At 46.3% G+C, this 22,775-nt stretch overlaps 2 long non-coding RNA genes across 2 annotated transcripts; both read left to right on the top strand.

Annotated features, from left to right (window-relative positions):
- The first annotated feature begins 9,999 nt into the window (after nucleotides 1-9,999).
- On the top strand, nucleotides 10,000-11,688 carry LOC306647747. The gene is made up of 3 exons (XR_013760152.1): nucleotides 10,000-10,039; nucleotides 10,666-10,702; nucleotides 11,090-11,688. It is a non-coding gene; the product is annotated as an uncharacterized lncRNA (long non-coding RNA).
- Nucleotides 11,689-14,626: 2,938 nt separating this feature from the next.
- On the top strand, nucleotides 14,627-20,756 carry LOC306647966. The gene is made up of 3 exons (XR_013760231.1): nucleotides 14,627-14,933; nucleotides 17,605-17,685; nucleotides 19,023-20,756. It is a non-coding gene; the product is annotated as an uncharacterized lncRNA (long non-coding RNA).
- The last annotated feature ends 2,019 nt before the right edge of the window (nucleotides 20,757-22,775 follow it).

Raw genomic sequence — 22,775 nt, 5'->3', positions numbered from 1 at the left:
TCGGTCGTGATGATGATTGGAAAACACTGAATGTATTTACAACCCCTGAATGCTACATTCAAATGGGTGAATTGACGGGATGCGAACGACCTCAAAGCTCTTACAAAAGCAAACGAAGTTTTGGAAACCAGGTGTGCCTGCGTGGGTGGTGGGTTACACATCCTGGTGATGGTGGCGGGAAGCAGGGGCTCCCAGCCCTGGCCACACAGAAGAATCAAAGGGGGCTTCAGCCTACAAACGCTGGCCAACCTAGAAGGCTCACGTCAGCCGCTCTGGGCTGCTGCTCTCTGCCAGTGTCTTCAAAGTTCCCCAGGTGATTCTACAACAGCTAAGCCTGAGACCACTGCATCAGAAAAGTTGCCAAGGAAGAGGTCCACTCGGCACAGATGACTGTCTTTGCTTGTTACCAGAGGGACCCTCTTGTACTGGATAACTCCTTATCCCACCACCCCACACGCAATCCTTCTGTTTTGTGACCTTTGAACTTAAGTCAGCTACATGTCAAGTTCCATGCTCGCTCACCATCAGTAGTCATTAAGGAAATGCAAATAAGAACAAAGATATCACCTTCATTCCTGGTGGAATGGCTGTGATCAAAAAAATGAAAAAATAGCCTTGGTAAGGACGTGGAAGCATCGGAACCCTTGCGCATGGCTGGTGGTATTGCCAAACGGTGCAGCTGCCGTGGAGAACAGTACGGTGGTGCTTACAAAAGCTAACCAGAGAATTACCACGAGACCTTCCAACCCCACTCCTAGATCCATACCCAAAAGATCTGAGAACAGCACCCAAATGAGTGAGCGAACACTCACGACAGCCAAGAAGAGGAAAGGTCCCAAGGGCCCAGCAACAAATGAAAGGATCAACAAAATGTGTTTCATACGGAACTCTCCAGTCATAAAAAGAAATGTACTTCCAATACATACTACAAAACGGGTGACCCTGAAAACACTGTGCTAAGTGAAATAAGCCACACAGAAGGACAAATATTGTACAATTCCACTTATAGGAGGTGCTGAGACGAAAACAAATTATAGGTAGAATAGGCTACTGTATTGGTTCACCTTTCATCATGAAGGCAGGCTACTTAAGAAGAAAAAAGGTTTATTTAACTCACTGTTCTGGAGGCACAGTGCAAACGGCATGGCACTGACTGGGGCAAGGGCTCCCCTTGACTGTGTCACCTCATGGCAGGCGGCAATGGCAGGAACTTGGATGGAAGAGAGAGATCACATCTTGAAACAGGAAGCCAGAGAGCTAGGACTCCCAGTACCTTCCAAGGGCAGGGCTCCCGGGTGACCCAAGAACCTCCCTCTAGGCCCACCACTTCCTGACTTTACCAATCTGGGGAACAAGCTTCCAAAGTCATGGCTACGGTCCAAAAAAGCCTGCATGCGGATAGTGCAGAAGAAGAGGTGGCGGGGAGCAGCCAGGGCTGAGGCCCACGGGCCTAATTACCACGGTTCACTTAGGGCACTGAGAGGCCACTGCATGGGCCCCTTCCCTTGCAGTAACCGTGATGACCTCTTGTTTAGCCACAGTGGCACCAGGCTTGGAAAGCGGTCAGTGCAATCTTGAGGCCTGAGCACCGGCACTTACTACAGTGTGAGTCCTGCCTCTCAGCAGGCATTGTGCAAAACAGGTGACGTTTCCAAGAAAAAGTCCAAAGATTTGGGACTAGCCATCTCCTGCCTGGGTCTGTCCAACCACAGATTTGGGACCATCCAGGTCCAGCTCTTTAGTTGCAACCTGAGCAGAAAAGGTAGAATGTAGACCTTTGTGGTGGCAAAATCCAACACCCTCCACCCCGATGGAAGAATGTGCACCCATGATGAAAGAGTCCACTTCCACTGCCCTGCTTCACACATACCACCCCCAGTTTTTCTGTCACCTCCTCCACGGGAAGCCAGGAAACCTCTTCCTCTGGGCTCAGTTGTCTGGATAAATCTACCTGAGGCACAAAAGGAGCGGACACTAACCAGGCCTCCTGGCCTGGGCTGCCTCATTCTTAACCAGGGAAGGACAATCCTGGCTTTGGAAGACACCTGGGAGGAATAAGCAAGATAATGCCAGTCACCCAGGAGATCTCAGCCGACATTAAGTAAATTCTCAGAAGGGGCCCCTGCTTCTTGATGTTACCAAGGGACAGCATCTGCCTCCACTGGTCACAGCACTGGGGAGCATTTCCTCTCTGGGTGACTCAGGGCGCAACCCTGGGACCCAAGTAGAGGCAGGCCGGGCCCTCACTGGAGGGTTGTGTGCAGCGGGAAGTATTGGGTACATGGTATGGGAAGAGGGGAGCCATGAGCAGGGTGGATTCTACGGTTTCTCACAACTGAGACTCTGGGATTTTACGAATGAGTTGAAACAGTTTCCTTCTGGGGCAGGAGAAACCACTCTTACTCACAGTGATTGCTAGATAAGAAGGAAATCTAGCAACAGCTGACCCAGTTCCTTCCCAAGAATCGTCAATGGAAATGTTCAGGGACTCAGTCAAGAGAAAGGGAGAAAGAAGACCAACAACCTTGTCAGTCTGGAGCATAATCTCTGAGGCCCAAATATAGGCATTCGGGGAAAAATTGCCCACAGCAATGAAAACTTCAATGTTATTACGGTTATTGAGGAAGGAAATCATTTAAACATTCAGTTTATTATATGCCAATCATACCTCAAAGCACTTGAAATTTAAAAAGTAAGCTATTATGGGCCACCTGTCCTTTGTAGTTTACGCATCAGGTCTCATTTACTTCTCAAAACAGGGAGAAAAGGCAGGTGTAACACAGGCCAGGAGCTCCTGGTGTTCAGGTGATGTGCTGGAGGTGGGGCAGACAGAGGGCTGAATCTGGCCATCTGATTCCAGCCCCTGTGAAGTTCTAGGACGATTTATGAGACTTTTGTCCACTGAACGGTGGGGAAAGTCTCAGAGAGAAATTCCAGGTGTCGTCAAGAGTATCGCCCTCAGGGATTCGCTCTCACTTCAGGTGTAACTGACCAGCTGATTTCTCTCTGGGCCTCACTTTCCTCATCTGTTTTCCGAGATACCTCTTTGCTCTGGGAACTCACTGAGGACTTGTGCATAGTTTTTTGAATTTCAAAAGCAATGTAGCTTCCCCTGCCACCTGGATATTGGGACGAAAGATCTTTCCCAAGTGAACCAACACTTTTTCCTCCTAATTACATGTTGTGCTCTGAAATCAGCTTCTAATTTCTCTTAACTCAGGATTCTAAAGTAAGGAGTTTTCTAATTCCAAGGTCTTGGTCACTGACCAGTGCTGGTGAGTGATGTTGATACAAATCAAAATATGCTTTTGACTTTAAGATTTAAATGGTTTGAATAGTTGGGTGTGTGTGTGTGTGTGTGTGTATGAAGAAAAATGGCGAATATTAGCCCTTAAAAAATCAGCTCACTTTGAGACCTCTATGGCATTATTGCCTCCTTTAATATTGCTGACAGTCTCTTGCAAATGTATCACAAGTTGGCATTTATTAGTGCGAGGCACAAGTAAGGGGCATGTTATTTGATTTGAATAACAGCTCGGAGCTACAGTTTGAGTCCAGAAATATATTAGTCAGAAACAATCTCATTTAATAACACAGAAACTAATAAAAGAAAAGTATTCCAACTGATTCAGAATTGAATTTATGAATATTGCTTTAGCAGGATTAATGATCAAAACCCCAACCTGTTTGTCACGTTATAACTGACTTTTCCATTTAAATGCAAAACCAGAAGTCAATGAGTCCAAAAGATTGTATATTGCTTTGAAGAAAATCAGTTCATTTTACATGTAAGCTTCCAAATTGGCAATAAACTTTAATTACAGGGTCAGATAATCAAATTATAATCAAATAGCCTCACATAAAAACCTATGTTTGAAATTAATGAGACACAAGCCTGCCACTTGGTATCACCACACCTCTGTAACTTACTAACTGACATTTCATTTCCATTTAAAAGTCACCTTAAGGACTTTCTCCTCAATTTCCACCATGTAGCTTAATTTGATTTAGAAAACATTTCATTCTTAGACCATGCAGTCCTTTGGATTTTCATATTCCTCTCTACATTTTCCCTCCTCCTCTTACCTTGGGGAAGGTCTGTTTTATAATTGACAATGGGGTTTCGAAATTGGCACTGTTGTAACCGGGGAATTGAATCTATCCCTGTCGGGGCTGGGAGGACCCTTCTCCCTGGGTTCAGGTGTCCTCACTCAGAAGCAGCATCCATACCATGGGGCTAAGGGTCCCAAAAAGTTTGCACACAGGAAAAAATGCGTATAGCTTAGAAATACTTAAGTTATTTTGAAATCAACATACATGTTGGTAAGAGAACAGCATTAACACTTACATCTGCTTAACTGTCTCATTAGATTTGAATGGCAGAATGCTGTTACCTTTTAAACCCTTGTATGTCTGCTTTAAAAGTGATCTCTTTGTCTTCAGTTACAGTAATTTTTGGTTTTTGTTGTTGTTGTTTTTTAAAATCAGCATAACGAAGAACGAGGATAATGAGGCTTCCTCTTCCTGGCTGGTAGGCAAGCGGTCACCGAGTAAGAAGTGATGAGCTGAAAGCTCACACAGAGTTTAGAACAGCCCCTCCTGGCACTGATGTGCTTACTCAGGAGGCTGAGGTAGGAAGATAGGTGGAGTGGAGTTCAAGACCAGCCTGGTCTTGAATAAATAAAAAAATTTTTTTTTAAAATAGATTTTGCTTTAGCTTTTCCATACCACAAAATAAATGGGGGTGCAAGAGCTTCTGACAGGGCTTCCAGGCAAAACTGAACTTTTAATATAATATACATCCCAGATATTGCCCAGTATGTACCCCCACACACACAAACACACAAATCCTTGTTTGCCTGAATTTTTATTTGCTAAACTGGCAATCCTAGTCTGCCATTACAAATGAATAATGGATGCTCCTTCACATGTTCTGATCCTGATGTCTTTTGAAACATTAAAGGATTTTGTGGTGAACGAACTCTATGTTTTCCAAACTTGCCAGATCACCCAATCGTAAGGACCAGCTGGGGACTCTCTAGACTCTAGATGCCCAGGTCCCTCCTGCAACTGCTGATCCAGTGAGTCCAGGGGTTGGCCTGTTGGTATTTTGACAAGTTTCCCAGGTGATTTTTTTTTTTTTTTTTTCCCTGCAGTACTGGGGATTGAACCCAGGGCCTTGTGCCAAGGCAAGCACTCTACCAACCAAGTTATATCCCCAGCCCCCCAGGTGATTCTTGACATTGAACAAGTTTGGAAAACACTACCAGCATCTCTTGTCACTCCACCCTGAGAAGCAGGTGGTATGGAGTGTGGGAGTTTAGGCAGAATTATTAACCTTCATTTCCAGCTGGGGAAATCACAGCCCAGGAAAGTGCTTGGCTGTATCTGTAACCTGGGACCTGCTGAAATGCCAGCCAGCCTAAAAATATTTTATTTCATTGCTGCATAAAGTAAAAGGTCAGGTGGCCTAGAGACAGACGGGAAGACGATGGCTGACCGTGGAAGTCACTCCTACCAATGTCATTATGAGCTGTGCTGTTTTGTCTGGCATGCTCCCGGGCTCCACTGTGAGCTACTAGGAATGGAGTAGTGGTCATCTCTGCTTTGGGTTTTTCTTCTGCAATGAGGAGATCCTTGTTGCTTCCAGCCTTCCCCAGGATTTTACCACCTGGACCAGAAAGCACAGAGAGAGAGGTAGGGGGGAGGGGTGGAAAACCCATGAGAAGTTCCATCTATCAAAGGCATGAAGGGTGGAGGAGGGTGCACTGCTGGTTAGCAGCTGACTCCTGGCTAGCGGTCATTTAGCCCTCCCCCCAGACACAGGAAAGATGGAGAACAGGCAGGGAGGCACGGCACCCCTTGATAGTGCCGGGACCTGTGGGCACACAAGTGCTTTCGATGGAAACTGCAAGGATTCTCGTGATGGAAATATTCAGTAAAAGCAGACTGATGCATTACGCCACTCTCCCCTGCTCTGCAGTGACCACCAGGGCAGGAGCTGTGGGTTCAAGGTCAACCACCCATCTTCTCTTCGCAAGAGGTCTTTACCTGCAGGCGGTGTTCAGAAGAAAGCTGGAACTTATTTCTTCCTAAGACTCCAGCCTCCAGGACATAGTTCCTGGTTCCCCTGGTCCACACTTTTGGGGGTCTTCTTGCTTTCCAACAACTAAAGCAGTCAGGTTTTATGCTCAGAGTAAAACCACCCTCTTTGGAATGATCACTGGACTAGTGGTGAGAAAGCCTCCACCCCAGCTTCAGCCATGACCCTGACCTGCAGGCCCTGGCCTCTTCTTTACCTCCGCTCAGGTAGTTACAGTAGGCCTGAACGTTCTGGGGCTCTCTGCTGTGTTCTTCCTGGTTATTGTTTTGTTTTGTTTGTTTGTTTATGGGTGACTGAAGAGACTCAGTAGGCACATGCTAAAACTGAAGACACAAAATTCAGTTTTCCTTCCCACTAATTACTTTTCTGTTCCTTCTCTTTCAAAACGGACCAGATGACTTCTGCTGTGCAATGCTCACTGTTGGAAGATCTGCTTTTCACTATGTCTTATTTTCACAACTCTCTGTGAACCCAATGACTGAAGGAATAACAAGGAAAATGTTTCGATTCCCAAGATGAAAGATCATGGAGTCTTCTCTAAACCAGCATCTCAAGAGTTCTGAGACCACATCCCATATTTGAGAGGAGCCAGATTTTTTTTTCAAAGACCTAATGAACATATAGCTGGTCCTCTTTATTCTGAGGGTTTCACATCTATGAATTCGACCGAGATTGAGTTGAAAGTATTTGAAAACGAAATTGTGTCTGCACTGAACACATACAGGCTGTTTACTTGTTATTCCCTAAACCATCCAATATAATAACCTTTTGCATAGGATTTACATTATATGTAATCTGGAGTTGGAGGATGTAGGTTCCGTGCAAACACTATACCATTTTATATAAAGGACTTGAACATCTTCAGACTTTGGGGTGTGTGTGTGTGTGTGGGGGGGGAGGTTCCTGGTATCCCATGGATACCAAGGGAGAACTGTAGGTGCCTCTGGGACAAAGTATCCATGGGAACACACCATGGACGGAAGGTGGAGAAGGAATACAAGGCAGGGCGCTATTACTCAGGGCAAGTGGGCTTCAGGTGACCAGGATGGGGAAAATGATCCATCTCTCTTAATCTCCCAAGCCCATGGGGCTGCCATATTGACTACATACTTACCAGGTCAGAAACGTGGCTTGCTGCCTGTTCTCCCAGAGGCATTTTCGTCTAAATTACCTGCAAGGTAAAGAACAGATGAGAAACCGTTCTGAACCACTCTGGCTGCCTCCCGCTGTGACACTCTGCAAGGCTGCCCGTGGCACCCACGAGCCTGAGGGTCAGGGTTTTCTGGGACAGTGAGTACTCTGAGCTCCTCAAGTTAGATTTTTGGTTCAGATATGATGTAAAATTCTTGGAGGTCGAACCCGGACGGCAACTCGAGCTATATCTCCGAGGGCTCAAAGGCACAGGCTCTTTTTCATCTAGAAATTTCATGGTTAGATGTTTATCTTAAGGAACATCATCTGTTCAAAACTTACAATTGTGAAAAATCACGAATTGCTCATGGCCTCAATTATGGCTTGGTTATGTGAAAGGTCACTCTGCAGTCATTCAAAATCACACAGGAGACTAGAGTGGCATGAGAGAATGCCCATCTCCTGTGGGTTGGTGAAAATATGCAGCCTATGTGTAAAGACAAACTACAATGGTTAATAGTGGTCACCTTTGGATGATAGGACTTTGACAGATTATTCTTTTTTTGTCTTGTTTTCCAAGTTTTCTGCACTAATACCCACTACTTTTACATGGCCTTTTTATTTAGGACAAAACTAAAGACACTTCTTTTTCTCTCTTTTCATATTTTTATTGGTGCATTATAGCTGTGCATAACAATGGGATTTGTTGTTACTATTTGCACCTGGACACACCATGACAATAGAATCTGGCCAATTCACTCCCCAGCACTTTCCCCTAAAGACACTTCTGAGGGAAAAGATAATAGAACAGAACAAAAGTTTTGTCACTATGGGTCTGACTTCTAGCTTTCATTTTGTTCTGAGTCAAGGGATCCTATGTCCACTCTGTTTCTAAGTTGCCCCAAACTCTAAATTCACTGGTTGTCTTAGCTTTCTCCATTCTTTCTCCACCCATGTGGAAATGTTCCAGCCAATAAGGAGCAAAAGGGGTGTGGGGATTGGGGGGGAAGGAAAAAATAACAGAATGAATCAAACATCATCACCCTATGTAAATGTATGATTACGCAAATGGTACGCTGTTACTCCATGTACAAACAGAAACAACAGGTATCCCATTTGTTTACAATAAAAATAAATTAAAATAAAAAAATCCACACCCATATACACAATTACACCTGTGGGATGGCTCCCAAGATGGGTCATTTCTAACTGCTTTGATGTTACTTGAAATTTACTGGGGAATGACAAAAATTGAGGGGGGGGGGAATAAGGAGCAAAAAATTCTCTCTAATGAGTAAACTATGGGATGTATCCAGGCCGGACTTATTGTGCATAACTTGGTACCAGCCATAGAGTAGGTGCTAATTAAATGTTTGTTGAGTGAGTAAAAGAAAATGCAATCTTGGTATTTTAAGGACTTTACTGTGTTTCATTGTTACAATAGAAAAACAAAGTGGTAAAAAAAAAAAAAAAAAAGATCCATTTAACTCAATTCATAACAAACAGTGGTTTAAAATAGAGATTCCAAACCAATTTTGGCTAAAAGTGTTTTAGTATATTCCTAACAGCTGCTGTTTTAGACATAGTCTGAAATAAATAACTTCCAGGGTTGTTCCAAGTCTGCATTGAATAAGCACACAGATAGAGGAAAAGGCTTAATTAGCATTAATTGCAGTGAGCCTGTGCAGCTCCAAGCCTGGACCCTGTTGCTCGGAGAAGCCTGGCGCCGATGCTCCTTCCTCAGGCTGTAGATGGAGCCATAACATTGCTAAATATCATCAGGGCTGAGTGTCGGGGGTTCTGTGCTGTAAAAGCCAGATGTTTGGAAGTTCTCCGGCTTTAGTTTCTAAGTGTGAACAACCAGAAAACTCAGACCTTTCTATTTTCTCCGGAGCCGATTGGGCTTGGGGAAGCTAACAGCCTGGCCCGGGTGGCTTCAGCTCTCATTCGCCCGGCAATTATCACCTGCTCTCTGTCTTCTCGGCCGATTTCTCTGCTTGAGGGCATCCCGGGGCTGTCAGTCCTGCCTCGGCTGCTGAATTCATTTAGAAAGTCAGACCTCGATCTGTCTTGTCTTCCCATTCTTCTGCCTTCTTCTCGTAAGAGCCAGGCCAGGTCAGAGGCCTGGGACTCCGCTGCCTTTCTGTGACACCACAGATGCGGTCTCCTTCAAGAGCTCCCTGGCTCAGTCTGGTTTTCTTTCTCTTCTGACTCCTGTCTTCTCTGCCCCTGGAGTTCCTTCTCCTCCTTTCTCCCTCTCTTCTCTGCCCGCCCCTCTTCTTTCTTCCCCTCTTCTCTTCTCTTTCTGCACACAGATCCTCGTAGCCAGAGTCGGGACACGACGGCCTTCGTCTATTGTGCCTTCCCACTGGCCAGTGACATCTTACTCCAAAATGCCCCGTGGCTTCCTCTCCGCTCTCGTTTCGGCGACCTGGGCTCACCGGCCAGGTTCTGGCTCTCCCTCTCCCTCCCCTGCCACATGCCTGGGACCTTCCCATCCTCTGAGGCCAGGTCACAGGCCCCCGCCTCCATGCAGCCGTCTCCACGTGGCTTCAGTGGGAATGTCTCTCTCTCTTCTGAAGGACTTCATGATTACACGCACCCTATTTGCCTTGGACTCTGACTCCCCGGTGTGTGCCTATCTGTGTGATCAGGTGACCAGTGGATGGGGCCCTCGTATTCCCTTGTCAGCTGCGGCCTTTCCCATCCACTTGTTGAACTATTGCTGGACTTATTGTTGCAAGAGAAGAGAAGGGTAGACCATAGGGACAGAGAGTTCTCTTCCCTGGCGCTTGAGCTGCTAAGGTGACTCCCCCATCAGGGGATAAGAAAGTCCCTGGGGACAATGTTGATGTGGGTGACTGTGTGCAATGAGAGAGGGTGTCTTCACATCCCTGGGGCGAGACGTGGCCCTTTCACTGGGTGGGGGAAGGCAGGAGGAGCGTGCAAGAAGAAGGCAGTGCAGACACTGGTGGGTCCGAGGGAAGCATCCTGTCCAAATCCCAGAGCCCTGACCCCCAGACAGCTCCGCCAAGACAGAGCTTGGCTAGGCGAAGAGACTATAGAGGCAGCTCTGCTGCAGGATGGGCTTGGGTAGAAAAGACCTTGGTCTTCCAAGTTTCCAGTCACCTATAGTAGCACAAAGGGACTCGGGGACATACAGAGCCAAGGCAGCCAAGGCAGGGGATGCCCCAGCCCTTTGGCCCTTGGACTGTCCTTTTCTCTTTGCCAGACAGTCTGACACCCAGTGGCCAGCACTTGCGTCTTTGCCAGAGGGATTTCTCTGGTTGCCAGAGCCGGATATGCCCGTGCACATGGCCAGCCAAAGTGCCGGGAACTCGATGCCACAGCAGCACCAGCCAAATGACTCAGAGGTGGCGAAAATACCCCAGCTCCTCCCAGGGGCTAAGCGTGTTCTGCCTGTTTTCCAGAATTCTCCCCAGATGCTGAGCCCTGGGTGCCCACAAGGTGACTTGCTGATAAATACTTTCGGCTTCTTTCCTGTCCCACTTCCCTACCAACTTGGGTGGGTAGGGAGGTCACTTCCAAATTGACAATCTTGTGTTCTGATTCTGAGGGAACCAGACCAGACACAAACTCAAGAGAGGCTTCTGGAAAGGCCCAAGGAATGATGGGGAGGATCCCCTGGGGACCAACAACAGGGGTGGGGGACTCCCACATTGGATTTCATCAGACAGGTCAAAACCTCTTCCGAACAGCTGGAGAGAAAGGGAAGGGGCCCTCCGGCCTTAGGTGGGGTTGATTTGTCTGAAGAGGAAAATTGCAGGTTTTCCCATCCGATTTCCTGGTGCATCCTTCATCTGTGTGCCGCTCCTCCTCTCTCTGCTGCTCCAGGGCAGAGAATGAGCTCATCTCAGTCTGCAACCTCCTACAAAAGGGGCTTATTGAGCCAAATTCAGTCCACCTGGCAAAGTGACAAGGACTGCAGATGGCCTTGAGGTGCCAAGAGTAGCCTCAGCCACAGCCAGCAGGGGAGCAGGACCTCGGCCTACAATGGCAGAAAAAAGAATTCTGCCAACGACCTGAACGAATTCCGAAGTGGATTCTTCCCAGAGCCTCCAGATAAGACGCAGGCCAGCCAATACCTTCTTTCGGCACTGGGAGGCGCTGAGCGGAGGGGCCAGACAAGCCCACCCAGCCTTCCGACCTATAGCATGGAGAGATATTAAACTTAGGCTGTTTAAGCCACTCAGTTTGGAGTAAGTTGTTACAGCAGCGAGAGGAAACTTAGGGTCAGTGAGGACGGCGGTTTGTGACCACTTCCATTAAAGTACTGGAAAGCAAGATTGGTAGAAATGCCCAGATCTGCCCTTCCTCCAGGGCTGCAAGTCCGCTGCGGTGAGCTTCCCATAGGAGGGCTGGTTAACAGTAGTGAATGGATGAAGAGAGTTGACCCCTTTTGGATCTAAAGCAGGGGGAGATGGCTGCACATCCTGGTGGCTTTAGGTAGCACTGGGGTAACTTGAGGCGAGCTGGGTGCGTTAGTCAGAATTCCATCACTGTGACAAAATATCTAAAACAAGTCAACATATAAGGAAGAAAGCTTTCTTCTGGCTCACAGTTTCCTTCTGGGGTTGCTTGGCTCCATCACTTTGGGCCTATGACAGGTCAGCATGTCATGGTGGAAGCACATTGTGGGTGGGACTTCTCAGCAATTGAGAAGTTAAGAAAGAGAGGAAGGAACAGAGTTCCAACACTCCTTCAAGGGCACACCCCCATGACCTAACTTTCTCCCATTAGACCCCGCCTCTTAAAGGTACCACCACCTCCCAACAGCACCACAGGATGTGGATAAGCCCTTCATGGGCATTTGGGGAGAACTTCCCAAATCTAAGCTAGAACTCTGGGGAGGAGGAGACCTTTGGGATGGTTTTGCATGGTAGAGTTTGAGGAGTCCTTGGCTGCTTGATTTTCAGTCTGGAATCTGTCAGGAGGCCTGGTTGTGTGCACATGAGCAACATTCTGTGAGTATGATTGGCAGCGCCCCATCCACTTCATTTTTCAGTCCAGGTGGTGTGATGTGGCACCAAGTTTAGCTTCAGGTTTACTTAAACTCTTTTGCTCCTCTTCCTCCCAGCAAAGGGAACTTGGAACCCTTTGCCTTCCCCCCTCAGCTACGTTTTAATGTTTCAATAGGTTTCAAGCTCATGGTAGCGACAGCTGCCAACTGGAACTATTTGCATGTGTCCTGGGGTTTGTGGTAGGGACAGGAGTTTACACGTTCATCTCCGCAGTGAGGGTAAATAGCACTGTTCAGTCCCCAAAATGGAGAAAGGGGAGCTGCTTTCCTGCCTTAATCACAGAGCTCTGGAATCTACTTCTGGTTTGGGATGGGAAGACTTATACTTTTGGCTTGTCTTCCATGTTTCTCACTGGATAATACAGCAAGACTGAGCTGGAAAAGTGACCACGTCTTCTCCTTTGGTCATGGAAAATTCCAAACATATTCAAAGGTAGAGAGCATGAGATGATGAACTACCCCATGACTCAGCTTCAACAGCTGCTCACAGCCCATTTTGTTCCAGCTGTACCCTCACCTATGCAAAGACATCCAGTTATGTCACCCACAAATATTCAGTAAGCATGTAGCACCTTTGCAATTAGAAGTGAAAAGAAATACCTGACCCATTCTAAACTAACTTCCCCAAATTCTCCTGGAAATAAAATGTGACTCAGTCTTGGGGATTCAGAAGAAGTATGTTCTCTATTCATAATTGTTAATACTTATGTTTACTGCAAAGGAAATTATTTGTTTAATCCAAAGGAAAGAATCTCTAATAGTGAATTTTTTACTATTTAAGGGAGAGGCTGCATTTTGGGGCAGGGAATAGGAAAATGTGGTCAACTACTTCACTGTAGTAGTGCCAGCCGGGGTAGGAAAATTGCTGAGCCTATCTCCCTCAGCTCTTTTTGCACCTCATACACCAAAACCCTTAGTATTGAGAAAATTATTTTGCATTATGTCTCGGGAGTTCATCAGCCTCTCTGCCCTCTTCAAACAATGGAAAGTTTGGGAATTCCTGGGGGTATGGCACGTCATCTCATCATCCAATGTGCTTATTGGATGTCTACTGGACTCCCGGCTCTACCTGTGGCCCACTGGGATCTCTCTTTGACTTAATACCAGGTGTGAATTATTCTCCTGCCTTGTTCATTTGGATTAGAAACCCCATGATATTAAACGGGGCTCATATTTTTTCCTGTTCCTTTTGAAGCAATATAGATGCTTTGGAGGGATTCTGGATTGCATTAGTTGATAGTGTCCAATTTTCATGTGAGACATATGGAAAGACTCACCTCCACTTAAGGCTTATTTCCTAGGACTGGCTGGCTCACGGTGGGGCGAGGGGGCGGGCATCACTACAAAATGCTAGAGGCCTTCCAGGCAGCTGTCCTTGAAGCACACCTCTATCCTGGTCTTGCACTGAACTCGGCACAAGTAGAAACTCAGTACATCGAGGACTGTCGCTGAGGATCCGGACCATGGGAAACTTTCAGGCCTGGGCTTTTCCCTCCTTGTAACACTGGAAAGCCAGCTCCTTTGTTTTCTGTGATGGAGGGTGTGATGCTGTGGTGCTTCCTTTTTGCTTATTTGAGTTACTGGAGAAAAGCAGTTCTGCGCTGCCCACCAGTTAGGCTGTGTTTTCCTGGCAAATACGATTACCCCAGCACAGAGAGTTTGAGTAAAGTTTTTTTAACATATTTTTTTAGTTGTCAATGGATCTTTTGCTTATTTGTTTGTTTGTTTATTTATTTATGTATTTACCTGTGGGGCTAAGGATCAAACCCAGGAGGGCCTCCACATGCCAGGCAAGCGCTCTACCACTGAGCCACACCTCCAGCCCCCTGAGTAAATGTTTGACCTTCAGTAAGAGTCCAGAATTGAGGTGTGTGCATCGTGAGAAAAGAGGACAAGCTCAGGGGTGACAGATGGATGAGATTGTTCCTATACCACAGGGCCACAGGTGGGGGGGGGCTGGAAAATTTGGGGTCTAATTAGGATTCTCTGCAGAATAAGCCTGCTGAAGATTTCTGGGGAAGATTCTCCTGGTGGGAGAAAAGTCCCCATGGGTGGAAGTTCGTGATGCTCTTTGGCAAAGAAGGGCGAGAGGTTTCGGGGTGTAAAGAGAAGCAGAACTGCTTTTGAGCTTGGGGACTGAGGGAAAGATTGAGGGGGACAGGAACAGAGGAATGCTTACTAACGAACTGGCTAGGGATCAACCTTGAACCTTGGGTGTTTTCCAAGATCTTGCCGTGAGGAGCTGCTTTCTGCTCAGTTGCTCTTGGTCCCACCAGATATTGATTGGCCGTGATGCGATGGCAGCCTGGGACCTGAGGTCACCCTGATATATTTGGGTTACAGAAGTTCTGAGGGCCCAGCCTTTGGGAAGAAGAGGGGAGGAGAGCAAAGCACTTCCCTGAGGAATTACAGGACAGTTGTCGCTAAGGAATCAGCTTCGGCCTTGGGCGGGCAGAAAGGGCCTCGGGAGCAGGTCGGGTTGGCTGTGTGCGGGCGGGTGGACCGGCCTGCTGTGCTGAGACCCTTGCTGCAGCAGGCGGAGCTGGGGAAGGAGCAGAGCCATGCAGGACCAAGACACATGTCAGCAAGTCTTCCATCCCTCCGTCCTGGGGACTGGGCGGGCCGGCCAGAGTTTCCTGGCATTTGGTCATGAAGTAGGTAAGGCCAGCTGGCTCCGGAGCGTTTCATAAAGCCTGTGTCAGCCTTGTTTGGGGGTCTTGTTTGCTGCCTGGGAGGTGACACTGCTGCCTGGCCGAGGCCCAGCGGTTCCTCTGGGGCGCATGTGGAGGCGCTGGATGGTGATAGGATCTTACAAGCCAGGAAAGGATGGGGGACAGGAAGGTAGGGCTGGGGATGGAACACAGGGTGGGTCTCAGCCAGAGCGGGTCCTCTGGGCTTCAGCTAGTCATCCTCCCTGGCAGGGAAGAATTCTTAGTGACCCAGAGGCCACATGAGTGTTCCTTCTCCCTCCTACTGTGAAGTATTCTGCGTGAACCTCGGCCCCCTGGGGGCTCTTCCATATGGGATGCAGGGCATGCTTTGGAAAGGCATCCGTGACCCAGTACACCCACAAAGCCTTCTTCCCTGGAAACAAAAAACTGCTCTAAAGCCCAAGTTTTATGCAAACACTTAAGAAGGCAGTCTTCCTGCCTCTTTGCATTACTGTCACTTCAACACATCTCTCCCAGGTCCTTGCAGCAGGGAGCTGGGTTTGCCTCTGAAGCCAGGGATCCATTTCCAGAAAGGTTTCTGCACCCTTGACTCCCCTTGCTCAGGTCTTTTTAAACGTCATTTGCACTTGAGGTTTCCCCATCTTGGGAGCACAGGAGTCTTTTCCAGAGAACTTCTGATGCTACCAGGAATAAAAACACCCAGTCAACCAGGAGTGGCCTGGGGAGCATCCTGGATGCAGTGTCTCAGGTGCACTTCTCTTCCCTGCGAGAGGGAACAAGGGTGGCTGACGTCCACCGGGTGTGTGACGTGCGCACTCTTCTAGGTGCTTAGCTAGTCCTATCTAATTTAGCCTCACGGTGCTCAGCGCGGGGGCTAGCAGAGGGTTGGTGAGACTAACACACACAGGCTTCATCCCAGGTCTTCTCTCCCCAGGTGGGCAAACTCAGGGACTTGGGTTCTGTGCTGTGCAATTGGGAGCTCAGCATCCTCTGGGGTGGAGTTTTGATGTGGGGGATGGGGTGCAAGCATTTCCAGGGAGGAGGGGGCAGAACTGGTTCTTCCTGGAAGCCCCTGGGGCTCTGGTACCAAAGAACTCAGAATGAGCTGCACCATGGCTGTGAGCATGTCCATGATTTTCTACCCCTGGCAATGATGGACCCACGTGGTTGCTTAGAGCAGCCTCACCCAGGAGTCATTCCACACCAGGCCCATCTCTTGGAGCTGAGGATGGAGATGAAAATGTCTCAGTCTTTACTCCTGGTGACTCTAAGACCCTGGTGCAGGTGATGCAATCCAGAAACGAATGGGAGGGATCAAAGGGTTGGGGTAAAAGTTGCAGATGCAGCCAGTAAGCCTCCTGGCAGAATTCCACACACACAAGTCCCAAGTCTCGCCCATTCTTGGAGAGCCCTCTTTCATGGGTCTGTTGGCAAGAAATGCAGATGCCCCGGACATGATCTAGAGGAAGAAGTTTGGACATGAAGAGCTCACCTGTGCATCAGAGGGAGAGCAGGGTTTTGGAGTTCTCCAGTGAGGCCTTGAGAAGGAGCTTGGGGTCTTGGAATCGAGATGGGAATAAAGGCTCCCCAGTAGTGTACCATCCTGCTCGGACCTGCGCAGGTTCTCAGGCAGGCATTAATTGAGGAATCTAGGAAGAGTGAAGAAGAGAAATTTCCAGATTAAAGCTGTTTCCTGCCAGCACAGTAATTATTTGACTATTTTCACTCTGTCTCCCTGAGCTGCAATTCCAAAGACCTTAAGTGAAAACATGGGTCACAAAGAATAGTGTGCACTAAAAATGAAGGTGAGATTCCAGGGAGCCATAAACCTGGGAGGCCCAAGGCAGAGCAGGGACGTGGGTTAGGGGATGATTAACCAAACAGGAAAGGACTGTGGCGCCCTGAAGGAGGACAGATCTGCAACCGCTCCACCCTCCTGGGAAGGTGAGGCTCACAGCGTGGGTTGGAGAGGGGAGGTGAGATCCTCCTGCTGCATGGCCTGGGCAAGCAAGTGAGGCCCTTGCTTTGGACACAACAGGTCAGGGAGTGCCCAAAACCCATCAAGTCATGTCTTAATGTGATATTATAAAGAAATATATAAAAAGGAATGCAAATCACTTCCTTTATAAATGAGGAAAGAGGCCCAGATGCGCACACTGGCTGCCCCCCAACTCCCCACACTATCCCCCTACCCCCGCCTTCCTCACACTGATTACATTTAAACACCAACCTAGGAGACTAGAAGCACAAGAAAGGGAGGAAAGGAACCGGTCATTGTGCTTGCATTTACGCCGCGGATCATTTATGTGTACGTGTTTTAACGAAAAGTTTGGTCTTTCTGGTAGAATTTAGCAAAGCAAAATCTATTCCTCCTTTCATTAAACCTTGAATTCCCCAGGAAAAAAAATGAATGGAAAAGTCCATAATGAACAAAACATCAAAATTTTACATAAAGACAAAATCAGCATTACTGATTTTTCCTTTTGCCGCAGGTTCCAATGTAGCTGAGCAATGCCAAGTTATAACCATTTATTTAAAAATCTGATTGCTTATTTATTTTTTGCTTTATTTTATTTCAGTACTGGGGATTAAACTGAGTTAAACTCCCAACATTGTGCTACATTTCCAGCCCTGTTTTAATTTGATGTTTGAGACAGGTTTTTGCTAAGTTGCCCAGACTGGCTTTAAACCTGTAATCCTTCTGCCTCCACTGGACCCTGGAGCTGGAATAATAATAGGTCTGTGCCCCCCTCTCCCAACCTGGCTGCATTAATTTCCTTTTTTTTTTTTTTTTTTTAAGTACCAGGGATTGAGCTCAGGGACACTCAAACACTGAGCCACATCCCCAGCCCTATTTCGTATTTTATTTAGAGATAGGGGCTCACTGAGCCTGCTTAGTGAGGCTGACTTTGAACTCGAGATACTCCTGCCTCAGCCTCTGGAGCTGCTGGGATTATAGGCATGAGCCACTGTGTCTGGTTTAATTTTGATTCTTTTTTAAAAAATCAAACATGACTTATCCTGATCTCTGAGTTTGTGGGCGCACCCCTTAGTGGTATCTATTACTCTCCTCACTCAGTCCTGGCCCTGCACAGGGCTGGAGACATTTGTATTTGGCTGTGAAGGAGAGCGATCCATGGGCCTGTGGGTTCACAGGGAAGGGTGGTTGCCTGGGTGATGTCCACTCTTGCAGAATATTATTAGGGCTCAGAAAAGGAAACCCCAAAGTGTGGCGCTTTGGCATGCTGAACGCGGAAATGGAGCAGCAGCCTGAAGGTCTCTGTGACTCCCCCCAACCCCTACCCCCACCTGGGGATCCTCTTTTTTTCCAGAAGTGCAGGGAAGGGCTTCCTCTGAGGTTTTCCTTGTCCTCCTAAGGGAAGTTCCTAAGGAAGGAATGCCATTGTTGGTTGTCATGGATTCTCTCCCTGAAATCCACATTAGCCAGAGATTAACTGGCACAAGAAAAGACGGAAAGTCAAACACCACTCTCAGAGCCCAGGTGAACTTTGTCCCAGGCTATGGTCCATTCTTTCAGCCTCTAAAATTGCCTTTGGCTTTCACTTCCCTCCTCTAAGTACAGGGTACTTTAGTTTCAACCATCTGGCCCTTTGTATTAGTCCATTTTCTGCTACTCTGATAAAATACCTGATTCTGACGACTTTATAAGGAAAAAGACTTAGCTCACAGTTCTGGAGGTGCAAGGGCATGATGCCAGCATCAACTCTGATCCGGTGAGGACCTCGTGGTCAATGACCTTACGGTGAAGCATGCGGGAAGAGGGGGTGAAGCATGCGGGAAGAGGAAGAGATCACACCGTGAGGCTGGAAGTCAGAGATCTGGGGGATCCAGGCTTGCCCTTTCATAACAACCCACTTCCCACTAAACCACACCTCTTACCATACTGGGGACCAAACTTCCAACACCTGAAACTTTAGAGGGACACACTCAAACTGTACCCAAACCATAGCACCTTTCCTTGAATTTCACACTTCATGGGACTCTTGTGCACACATACAATTAATAAATGTGTAAGCTTTTCTCCTGTTAATCTGTTTTTGGTTTGTTTCTGCAGATTCTATTGTCAAACCTTTGGATGGGGGGAGGAGATGATCCGTTTATCACTCTAATACCTCCAGAGATCCTGGATCACCATTGAGAAAATATGCCTTTCCTCCTGCCCATGAGTGCCCCTGACTGGGGGCAAGTCTCGTGTTCACACATCACTGCAGGCCGCCAAGCTGGGGCCTCACTGGGACTCTGGTCCCAGATGGTGGGCAGAGAGCCAGGGGGCCCACTGGTCCAAGAGGGAAGTATTTGGGGAGCGGTGGGTTGATTTGATTTTGTCTCAATGGGAACTTTCTTTGGATCTCTTTCCCTGACTTCACCTGCTCATTTCAAAACAACATTCTTTTATGAACCCGGGCATCAAATACTTCCACACCCTATGCTAGAAGTGCTGCAGGCCATGTTGTTCTTTTTCTTTTAAAGAGTTCCATGTAAAATCAGATGTTAACTCTCTGAATAAACCCAAGTGGAAAGGGTTTTTTTCCCCCCACTCTTTAATAACACCAATGACAATCAGAGCAGGTGGAAAGAATATGTGCCCCTCACTGAACCATGTTAGGATAGTTAAGAAGAAAAACACCAAGTTGTTACATATGTAACCAACAGTTCTTATTTATTGATGGTGAGAAAAATGAATACCAAAGCTTCAAGGGAAACTGCGGCCGCCGGGGAATCGTTAGCGCCAAGGATGACTGATTTCTTTGAAGGGGCCTATTACTTTTATAAGTGGATTTTATTTTGGATTTGGTCAACACCAACTTCTCCCGCTTTTTCCTTGTTGAAGCTTGTGTCGGCCCATCATTTATTTTGGCCATCTAACCAAACTAGGAAGGAAGACCAGGATTCGGGACTTCAGTGATGAGCATGCATCCCCCAAATTCTGAAGTTATGGAGTGTGGAGCTGGCTGGGATCTTGGAAGTCGACTGGTTGAATGGTACGGTACCCACTTTGGCCATGTCTACACTTTCTTTGTTATATGGTGATTGGAAAAGGAGACTGAGAAGGAAATGAATTTAAGCTGGGATCACACTGTAGGCTGGTGATGGAAATGGATCATTTCTTTTTTTTTTTTTTTTTGTTTTTTGGTAGTGGGGATTGAACCCAGGGGTACTTAACCATGGGGCCATATCCCCAACTCTTTATTTTTCATTTTGAGACAGTCTTGCTAAGTTGCTTAGGGCCTCGCTAAGGTGCTCAGGCTGGCCTTGAACTTGTGATCCTCCTGCCTCAGCCTCCTGAGTCACTGGAATTATAGATGTGCACTATTGTGCCCAGCTGGATCATTTCTTAAAGAGATGCTTTGTGAGGAGACTCAAGGACTAGATTTCCAGTCTTTGTTTCTTTAATTTTTTTCCCTAAAATACTATGTGAAAGAACAGCTTCATTAATTGTTATTGACTAGAGTGCAGGTGGCTTTGATAGTCACTCATAAAACCCCCAGGAGCATTCTAATACCTGTTTCCTTCCAAAGATCATCTTCCCCACATTAGTGTTGCACTGCAATTTCAAACACTTGAACTTCACACAGAGGGCTGGAAGGAGCCTCAGGAACCTTAATTGTTGCTGGTGGTGATCAAAGTGAATGTTAAGATCTGCCTACTGCTGCAGGGCAAGATAAAGTAGATCATCTTTGATGATCTCTCTGCCTGCAGCCCTGGGCCTGACAGAGCTCCAAACATGTTTGTCTCAAACACTGTTGAATCTGGAAAAATTCACACTGAGCAACTGCTTCCTGTCGCAGTCACATGCATAGCAAGCAGAGGAGGAAAGGTCCCCACCTGCATTCTTACAGATTTTTCCCAGGCTCTGAGGTTCAGCTCCTGCCGGGTGGCTGGGTGGCTCAGCGCACTGACCCAGTGCCTTCTCCCCAGATGGGGTTTATCTGATACCTGAGTTTCTGGGCGAGTTCCCTTCTTACCTTTTGTTGTTATGGCGGTTGTTCATTTGCTTTGCTTGAAAAACTTTTATTTCACATGTATTCATGTTAGAATCAGAAAAGAGAGATAAAGAAAAAAATAGATATTACACACAACCATGACCATAAGTAGCTTATAAATATATATATATATATATATATATATATATATTCTTCTGATATGAACATGTACACAATCCAGTCTATCTTTTTAACAACAAAGATGGAAGCATAGGGTGTATACTGTTGGGCTACTGTTCTTTTCTTTTTTTGCTTTTTGTGGTGCTGGGTATTGAATCCTTGTGCATGCGAGGCAAGCACTCTCCCAACTGAGTTACATTTCCCAGCCCTCTTCCCCCGCCCCCCGCTAGTTCTTGGGATTGAACCCAGGGGTGCTGTACCACTGAACTACATCTCCAGCACTTTTTACTTTTATTTTGATATAGGGTCTCCCTAAATTGCTGAGGCTGATCTCAAATTTGTGATCCTCCTGCCTTAGCCTTCCAAGTTGCTGGGATTACAGGCATGTGCCACATATTTTAAGTCATTTCTAGATTACTTATAATATCTAATACAATGTACATGATATGTTAATAATTGTTATATTATTTAGGGACTAATGATGGGGGGCAAAGTCTACATGTTCAGTACAGACACATTTTTTTTTCTGAATATTTGCGATCCACAGCTGCCCTGACTCTTGTATCTTGAAATTTTTCTCTTTGTATTGAAAAGAATTAAAATAAGAACCCAGCTCAGAGTAGAGTCACTGTCAATCTTGGCAGGTTCTAAAACAAGAACACGGTGTGTGAAAAGAATGACTACCCAGCCAGGCATAGTGGTGGCATGCACATTAAAAAAAAAAAAAAAAAAAAAATCAGTAATTTTTGCAGAAATATAACGAATTCAGGATCTTTTACAACATATCATTCATAAAATAAGGACTAGTATCTAAAACTGCTATACATAGAAAGACACAGGAAAACATTCTCTATCTATACTCAAGAGAGAAGATAACAAGTGGAGGCTAATACCCAAATTACCCAATGTTGGAATTGGTAGACAGGATTTTAAAGCAGCTGAATAATGTGAAGAAAATATGTTTGTAATGAAGAAGCTAATGGGAAATCTCAGCAGAGATATGAAATAATAAAATGAACAAAGTAAACATTTTAGAACCAAAAAACAAAATGTCTGAAATTAAAAAAGTACAGCTGAGAGTACAAGGGAGATCAGTTGGGGTAGAGGAAAGGAATCACAGGAGGGAGGAAAGAAGAGTAAGGGGAGGTACTGGGGAATGAAACTGACCAAATTCTGTCCCACGCATGTATGATTATGCCACAGTGAAACCCACTACTCTGTATAATTAATGTGCATCAATAAAAAGATACCAAGAAGGCGGGGGTTATGGTAGAGCACTTGCCTAGCGTGTATGAGGCACTGGGTTTGATTCTCAGCACTGCATATAAATAAATGAATAAACGCATACATAAATGTCCACTGACAACCAAAAAATATTTTTTTTTTTTTAAAAAAGATACCAAGAAAGAAGTTGTTTTGAACAAACAAGTTGTTTTGATGGGAATAAAACGTTGTCAGAGGTTTAAAAAAAATGCACAGTTGATTATAGATAACAGAAGAGTACATGAAATTAAAGATGCATCAATAGAAACTATCTAATCTAAGGAACACAGAGATAAAAAGATTTTTAAAAAATGAACAGAGAATGAACGATCTGTGGGAAAATATGAAAAGATCTAATATGCATGTAATTGGAATTCTAAAGAGAAAAGAGACGAAAATGAAGCCAGAAAAAAAAATTTGAAGAAACCAAAAAAAAAAAA

Source organism: Sciurus vulgaris (genome assembly GCF_902686455.1).
Source record: "Sciurus vulgaris genome assembly, chromosome: 17".
NCBI lineage: Eukaryota > Metazoa > Chordata > Mammalia > Rodentia > Sciuridae > Sciurus > Sciurus vulgaris.
Note: the sequence above shows the minus strand (reverse complement) of the source record. Positions and strands in the feature narration are given on the sequence as shown.